This window comes from Echinops telfairi, unplaced genomic scaffold, assembly GCF_000313985.2.
Source record: "Echinops telfairi isolate 266 unplaced genomic scaffold, ASM31398v2 ScPeMD7_53;HRSCAF=182, whole genome shotgun sequence".
Lineage (NCBI taxonomy): Eukaryota > Metazoa > Chordata > Mammalia > Afrosoricida > Tenrecidae > Echinops > Echinops telfairi.
The window spans coordinates 5,413,199-5,420,865 of NW_022103951.1; the positions used below are offsets into that span (position 1 = coordinate 5,413,199).

A 7,667-nucleotide genomic window follows, 5' to 3' on the forward strand; every position below is an offset into this window, starting at 1 on the left:
AGCTGATTCCGGGAACCCAAGAGGAAAGCCAATTTGGGGAATGATGAAGGCAACAAATGTATATATGTGCTTTACACAATTGATCTATGTATTGTGATGAATTGTATGAGCCCCAATAAAATGATTTTTTTAAAAAGAAGTGAACCTCTCAATATTAGAAGATGATATGATTTTATATAGAGAGACCCTGAAGGACGCCGCAAAAAAATATTGTTGGAAAGAAATGAGGAAATTGGTAAAGTACCAGGATACAAGAGAATCTAGCAGATTCCTATCTACCTGCCAAGAGAGCTCTGAAAACGACATCAAGAAACCTAACCAGATCTTCTTTAAGCCTATTAGGTCTGCTGGTGACGCTTGGAAGTCGGGACATTGTTGTTGCAATTGATCCAGTGGAAAGCCTCAGTGGGGCGAAACCAGAAAGCAAATTTTTCAGATAGCCATAACAGCTGAAAATGGTGATAGTGAAAAAAATGGCTGAACTGAAAGCCAAAATCTGTCATCAAATTAAGTATTATTTTTGGTGACTTTAATTTTCCTCAGGACAAATTGTTTAAGGAACAGATCAAAGTTGATGAAGGCTAGGTACCACTGGAGATAATGATAAAATTCCGCATGTTAAACCATCTATCAACAGACTTTAATGTAGAAACATTGAGCAAATCAGAGGTAGAGTTCATGGAAATAAATGAAGATAAAACTAAAATCTGAAGATCTCCAAGCAAACCCCACCCCGAAGTGACTGATGGGTATAAAAATTATGTAAAAACAGATCTGTTTATAGTAAAGTCTTCCCAACTGATGACATAAAAGAGTGGGTTGGAAGGCCAAGGTGAAATACTAAATATTCAGATGAGAAGAACATTGCACAGAGCATCCAAGGGGTCAATATTTGTTGTATTAGACAGAATGTGTTAAGAAGATTGTAGAACCCCTTGGCCAGTTGTAGAAAGACACAGACCTGCTAATACAAGGAGGATTACTTTCCAAAAAAGAATAAGGGGGAATAAAAGTGGAAGCTAAATTATGGGATTAACGACGAGAAAGAAGAAAAACAGAAGTTAAAAGAAGATGCTGAAATGAGATCTCTAGAAGAAAAGATGGGCTATTTGCTGAATTTTTTGCATGGCGCCAGTGATCAGCTCCATAGAGAAGATTTGCACAGCCTTTTTGCAAGTCATGGAGAAATCAAATGGATAGACTTTGTCAGAAGAACAAAAGAGGGAGTAATTTTATTTAAAGAAAATGCTAAAGAAGTACCAGATAAAGTCAAAGATGTCAGTAACACTAACCTACAATTAAAAAACAGAGAAGTGATGTGAGAAGTACTACAAGGAGAGACAGAGGAAGCTGCACCGAAGAAAGTATGGAGAGTCAACAAGAAACTCTGAACAAATGGAAGTCTAAAGGTGGCAAATGCAAAGGAAAAGGAAAGGGAACTAGAGTTGCCCAGGCTGGGTCAGTGGAGGAAAAGTACAGATCCAGAGCAAAAAGAAAGGAAATTTGATAGTGACGATGAAAATAGTGGTGCAGCTGGACCAGTGGAAAGAGCAAGAGAAGAAGCAGACCAGAAGATTCTTCATCCAAAGAACAGAAAATTAAAAATGGCACAGGAGACCAGTAGTTTAATGACCCACTTTAACACATTTCATTTACCTTTAATCTGCTTTTCTCTTTGGAGAGTTTTAAAAAGAAAAGTGAATTAGGTCCACTTCAATGTCTATCTGTAAGAAAGGAAAATATTTTTGTTGTTTTGTCTTTTTGTTATCAGATGATGATTTTTTTATGTATAGCGCTGCTTTAACAGGTGATTCAAAAGGAAGGTTCTTCCGCTAAATTACCTTTTTTAATATGAGAATATATTAATATAAAATTTAATAAAATTTTATGCTAGATAAAAGAAACCTAACCAGTGAAACAAAAGAACTGTTAAAAGAAAACTACAGAACATTATTACAAGAAACCAAAATCGTCCTCCACAAATGGAAGAATATCCTGGGTTCATGGATAGCAATAGTTAATACTGTGAAGATGTCAACATTACCTAAGGCAATCTACAAATACAATGCAATTAAGACCCAAATCCCAGCTTCATTCATTAAAGAAATGGGAAAACTAATTACCTACTTCCTGTGGAGAGGGAATAGATCCAGGATAAGGACAGAACTTCTCAAAAAGAACAAAATAGGAGGCTTTGAACTACTCAACCTCAAAACCTACTACACAGTGACAGTAGTCAAAACAGCCTACTATAATGATAGCGATATATATATAAACCAATGAAAACAAAATAAACTCACTGTTATTGAGTCCATGGTGACTCATAGCAACACTATAGGATAGACTAGAACGGCCCCTCTGGGTTTCCGAGATGTTACTCTTTACAGGAGGAGAAAGCTCCATCTTTCCCCCATGGACTGGCTGGTGGTTTCAAACTACTAACCTCATGATTAGCAGTAACCACTACACCACAAGGACTCTTGTAGAACAGGATAAAAAACCCAGACATTAAAACATCCGCATATAGGCAACTGATTTTTGACAAAGGACCCTAAAAAAATGTTCAATAGGAAAAGGACACACTCTTTAATAAATGCTGTTGCAAAAATTGGATCTCCACCTGCAGAAGGATGAAACAGGACCCAAAGCTGGCCCCATGCACACAAATGGACACAGGTGGATTAGAGAACTAAATGCAAACCCCAGACCCATCGATGGGAACATTGAGACAAACATGGACTGCCAAATATAAAAAAGAAGTACACATTAATTTAATGAAGGGAGACACACTAGATGACTGGGACCCATTAAAAATAAAACATCAAAATACTTCATCAAAAGAGTCAAGTGAACATGTGTAATGGATGCTGGGAGAGAGACCAAGCAGCAGCGATTTGATCTCCCAGGCCAACTCCCAGCCATGTTGGCCTTTGGGCCTTGGCTCCAGGCTGGAGTTCTCTGTTGGCTGAGGCCTGTGGATGGAGCCCCATTCAGCCTTGGCTCCTCGACCAGGCCCAGTGGAGCACGGGGACATCCACCATCACATCCTCCATCGCATCCTCACAGTTTACCCCGCAGAGGCTGAGGGATGCTGCACCTTCTCAGAAGACGCCAGAACTGACCAGGGGAGCTGCTACTTGAACCTGTTTCTGACCAGTAGACAGACATGGCTGTGCTGTACACCAGCATCTGGATTGAGAGTTCTGGCGGTCCAGGGGGAAAGGCGGAGCAGGGTGAAGGCAGTCTTAGCGTGAAGAAGGCAGATTGCAAAAGCAGGAGGGAATCCCCGGCCTGGGCTCCACGGGAAAGATGGTGCCAAAGGGAAGAGAAAGCCAGTGACATGAAACTTCTCTTCCTTTGAAATGTTGCAACTTTGTTCATCAAGGAAATGTCTGTGCATTACTTTAGGGGTCGTTTTGTGTGTGGTGGGGGGGTGTTGGTAACTTTTTATTATGAGTTGGGTGGAAGTTTACAGATCAAATTGGTTTTCCGTTCAACAATTCAGATACATTTTATTTGGTGACATGGAAACCTCACAAGGTAACAGTATTCTTCCGACTGCCACCTTGTGTTTCCTGTTGGCTCTTCTTTCCTGGACTTTCCTGCCTTCTGCACTTTATCCCTGTGCGAACGCTGCCATGGAGACCTCATGAGGTTGACTGGTCCAGGCTGTGTGCACCGTCCTGGTGGTGGTGTTCACACCTCCTTGGTGTGATGCTCACTTTCTAGCCTGTTTAGTGCTTGACTGAAAGTTGAACCAAGAAGCTGAGGTTAGTTCAAGACTTGAAGATTGTCTAACGCAGGAGTAAGGGGCCTTTTTTTTTCTGCCAAGGGCCATTTGGATATTTTAAAATCATTCTAGGGCCATACAGTACTATCAACTTAAAACAAATAGTCTGCCATATTTTGTCAAACACTTAATGGGCTCACCCTGAATGTGGGGGGAATGGTACATTCGACTGTGGGCTGGAACTGACTCGATGGCACTCAGCAACAATGCAATGGATGGAACGGCTTCTCTGTGGCAAGGCATGCAATGTTAGCTGGTATTACTGATTTCTTGGGCCTTGTATGGACTGAGAGTCAGAAATTTCCCATTCTTGGCCCAGGGGCCCCTCAAGTTTCTATCTTACTACTCAGCTTGGTCTTGTTTTAATGATTATTTTTACCTGTGTTCTACATTTTTCTCCCCTTCTATCCTGGACCTCTTGTTGTGATCCCTTTCAGAGAAGTCAGGAGTGGTAGCAAGGCACCGTCCAGTTAGATTCTTAAAACATTTTTTTAAATGTATCTTGAATACCCATTCTCTCTGCTTGGTACACACCCTACTGAAATAAAGAATAAAACATGAAAAGATATATATATGCACACCAAAGTTTATCGCATCAATTTCTATCTATAACAGCAAAATGATGGAAACAGTAAAAAACACCCCTCTATGGAGGAAGTGATAAACAAACTCTGGCCCATACACACAAAGGGATATTCTGAATCCTTAAAAAATAAAATTGAGCCTGTCAAACATGTCCTGATATGGACATAATTGGAGAACACTATGTTCAGCAAAGTTAGGCAATCTCATAATAATACATATTTTATGACACCATTATTATTATGGGAAAATGATTTTCACACCAAAAGAAAATACTTCAGAGATTATAATGAGGGCAGGGCGGGTGTTGGGGGGTGGTCTCACGAGGGGCAGGAGGAGAGAAAAAGAATAGGGAGATAAAGAGGCAAGGTGGGTGAGGAAAGAAAAGAAGAAGAATTATATGGGGGTGTTACTAAGAGTCTGAGAGTATTTTGATTTGGTGGACTGTGCAACTACATATAGTCTGTTTGTCTTTGTATGTGTTCTGTCCTACAAATAAAAATGAAATACAGAAAAAAGAATACAATGAGAACCCACAGATTGAGTGGAAAAATCTTTAGCAATGCCACAATGTACGAGGGAATAGTTACTAAAATCTATAGAATTCTGAAATACCTCAATAGGGCGGGGGGCAAGCAATTCAATTAAAGGGTGGGCAAAGAACATGAATAGACATATTACAAGGGACCACACTTGAATGGCTAACAAACACACAAGTAAATGCTCGAGATCACTAGCCACCCAGATGATGCAAATCAAAACAATATGAGATAAAACCTTACACCTACAACGAGAGCTCAATTGAAAAAAAAAGACAATAACAAATTATGGAGAGGATGTGGAGCTATGGGAACACTTATACACTGCTGATAAGCCTGTAAAAAACATTTTGAAAAGTGATAGGGTGCCACCGAAAACAGATGGGAATAGGAAGACCATACGACTAAGCAGTTCCTTTGCTGGGCACAGGCCCCAGAGAAATAAGAGAGAACGCACGCAGAGGTATGCTGTCCTCTGTTCATTGCAGCGCAGTTCACAATAGCAAGACACTGGAAACAGGGCAAGTGCCCATCAGGAGACAAATGGATAAAGACACTCTGGAACATTATGCATCACTTTAAAAAAACCAACGAAACCCTGAAACATTGGATGACATGGATAGACCTGGAAACCATTATACTGGGTTAAGTCAGTCAATCAAAAAGAATTGTGCTGATGATTACACATTCTTTTTAATATGATTAAACAATTTCATCTAATAAAATGTGAATTACATGTCAAAACTATTTAAAAAACAATAAATGAATAAAATTACAAACAAATAAAGAAGAACAAATATCATATGAGTCCACTACTATAAGAATAAAAACACCAAGACAAAGGCAGGCTTCTACTTTAAACTTATGTGATCTTCTAATCTTATCTCCCAAGCAATGAATTAGAGAGCCTGACTAGTGCCCATGAACCATATATCATCTCCTTTATAAGTAGATCTAAAAAACTACTTCTATAGATGATACCCTTACTTTAGCTAGGGTCAGCTTCTCATGATAAGGGGAGAGGGAGAAGACCATTCAGTTGCCACCATACAACTCTGTCCTAAGGTCACCCAAATCAGCAGACACCCCTACAAGTGTGATAAGTGAAACTTACTGGAAATTCAAATCAAGATGGGGAGAGGGGAGCATGTACGGTATATACGCAAGTATAAGCCAACCCAAATATCAGCCAAGCCACCTAATTTTATCACAAAAACTGCATTAAAATGCTGAAAAATTCAGCTTAATACATGAGTCTATATGGTATGTCTCAGGGAAGGTGATTACATTCCTCTTGGTGGGTAAACAGGATGGAGAAAGATCTCATTGGGGGAAAAATGCTTAACAATACTTACATAAGCCCCATGGAAGAATATGCCTGGTACTATGTTCCTCATTGAACACTTTTGACCTAATTTCTGTCCAGCCATTGGTGAGCCAGGCCATGTGCTATATCCTTTGGAGGCACACAGCATCCTTCATAGGCCACACTAGAAGGGCTCGAGGTGGAAACCCCACTGAACAAACTGGGCCTTACCTCAAACTCACCTGTAGCAGATTTCAGGAACTGACATACTCCCTTCGACTTAAAAGCTGAAATGCCCTACTGTGAGAAGCAGATGACTGCGATCCCACCATTTTAGAATTGGTGGTCATGCTAGGGTTTTTTTATCTTTTGCTTTAAGAGTGCTCAGTGAATGGTGCTCTGAGATTACCATATATTTACTACTTTTTTACATATATTTACTACTGGGTTTTCTTATGACGTAATCATCTGGTAGGCATGACTCTGTCTTTATGAATGAGTGTTATTGAAAGTTTTGCCATACTACCAACCCCCATTGTTCATGTAACCAGTGTCCAGTCACTTAAGAGTTTAATCTGTACAAATTAACAATTCATATAGCATGATCTGAAGTCAGCCTATACTTGTTTAATTTCCTTTTCTTAGCAGTATTTTAAATTCTATTCCATTGGATTAAATTACTGACACTATCAATATAATACCTTGGGCCCCAGAGGGAAAATTTATGTTCTGTATCATAAAATGATGATGTCTCTATAGTGAACCATAGATATATTTAAACCATAGATATATCAATGGACTTTGTGCTTGTATTTAATCCTAGTCCCAATCTAAGAACAATTCTTTCTTTTTTCTGGTTAAAAATTTTACTTTGAAAGTTATAAAGAAATCATACAGATATCCATCCAGAAGTTAGATAATTGGAGTTTCAGATTATTATACAATTTTGATAAGGAAAGATACCAAGACAATGAACAATTCTTTCGTATGACCTGGCTCTACTCCATACTCACCCTCATGAGGAGATCATTGAAGAAATGGGTGCTATAATAAAGTGTGGTGAAGAAAATAGATGGTGTCCAGCTATCATAAAGAATAACAACTGGGGTCTTTAAAGGCTTGCCTTCAAATGAGCAGCCATTTAAGTGAAGTGTTAACTAAGTGCACATGGAAGAAACATATGAGCCTTTTTGATCCAAGGATTGTAAATAGTAAAATCCAAAGGAGGTAATGGTATCAAATCTTAAATTCTGAAGACCTGGTTTGCAGAAGGCTAAGGATAACCGAGGAATCCCAAACTCCCTTTGTAGGGTCCCCTCATGGATTAAGCCTCTGGTGAACCCCTTCTGACCATAGGCCAGGGATGTGAATAGCCTTACTATTGTAAGGCATTGTAAGCTGAATTATGGCAGATGTAAATTACAATGTAATACCTTATCACTTGATTGCC

General features: G+C 39.3%; 1 pseudogene; it reads left to right on the top strand.

Annotated features, from left to right (window-relative positions):
* Positions 1-1,624, top strand: part of LOC101651188 — a 5,587-nt pseudogene extending 3,963 nt beyond the window's left edge.
* The last annotated feature ends 6,043 nt before the right edge of the window (positions 1,625-7,667 follow it).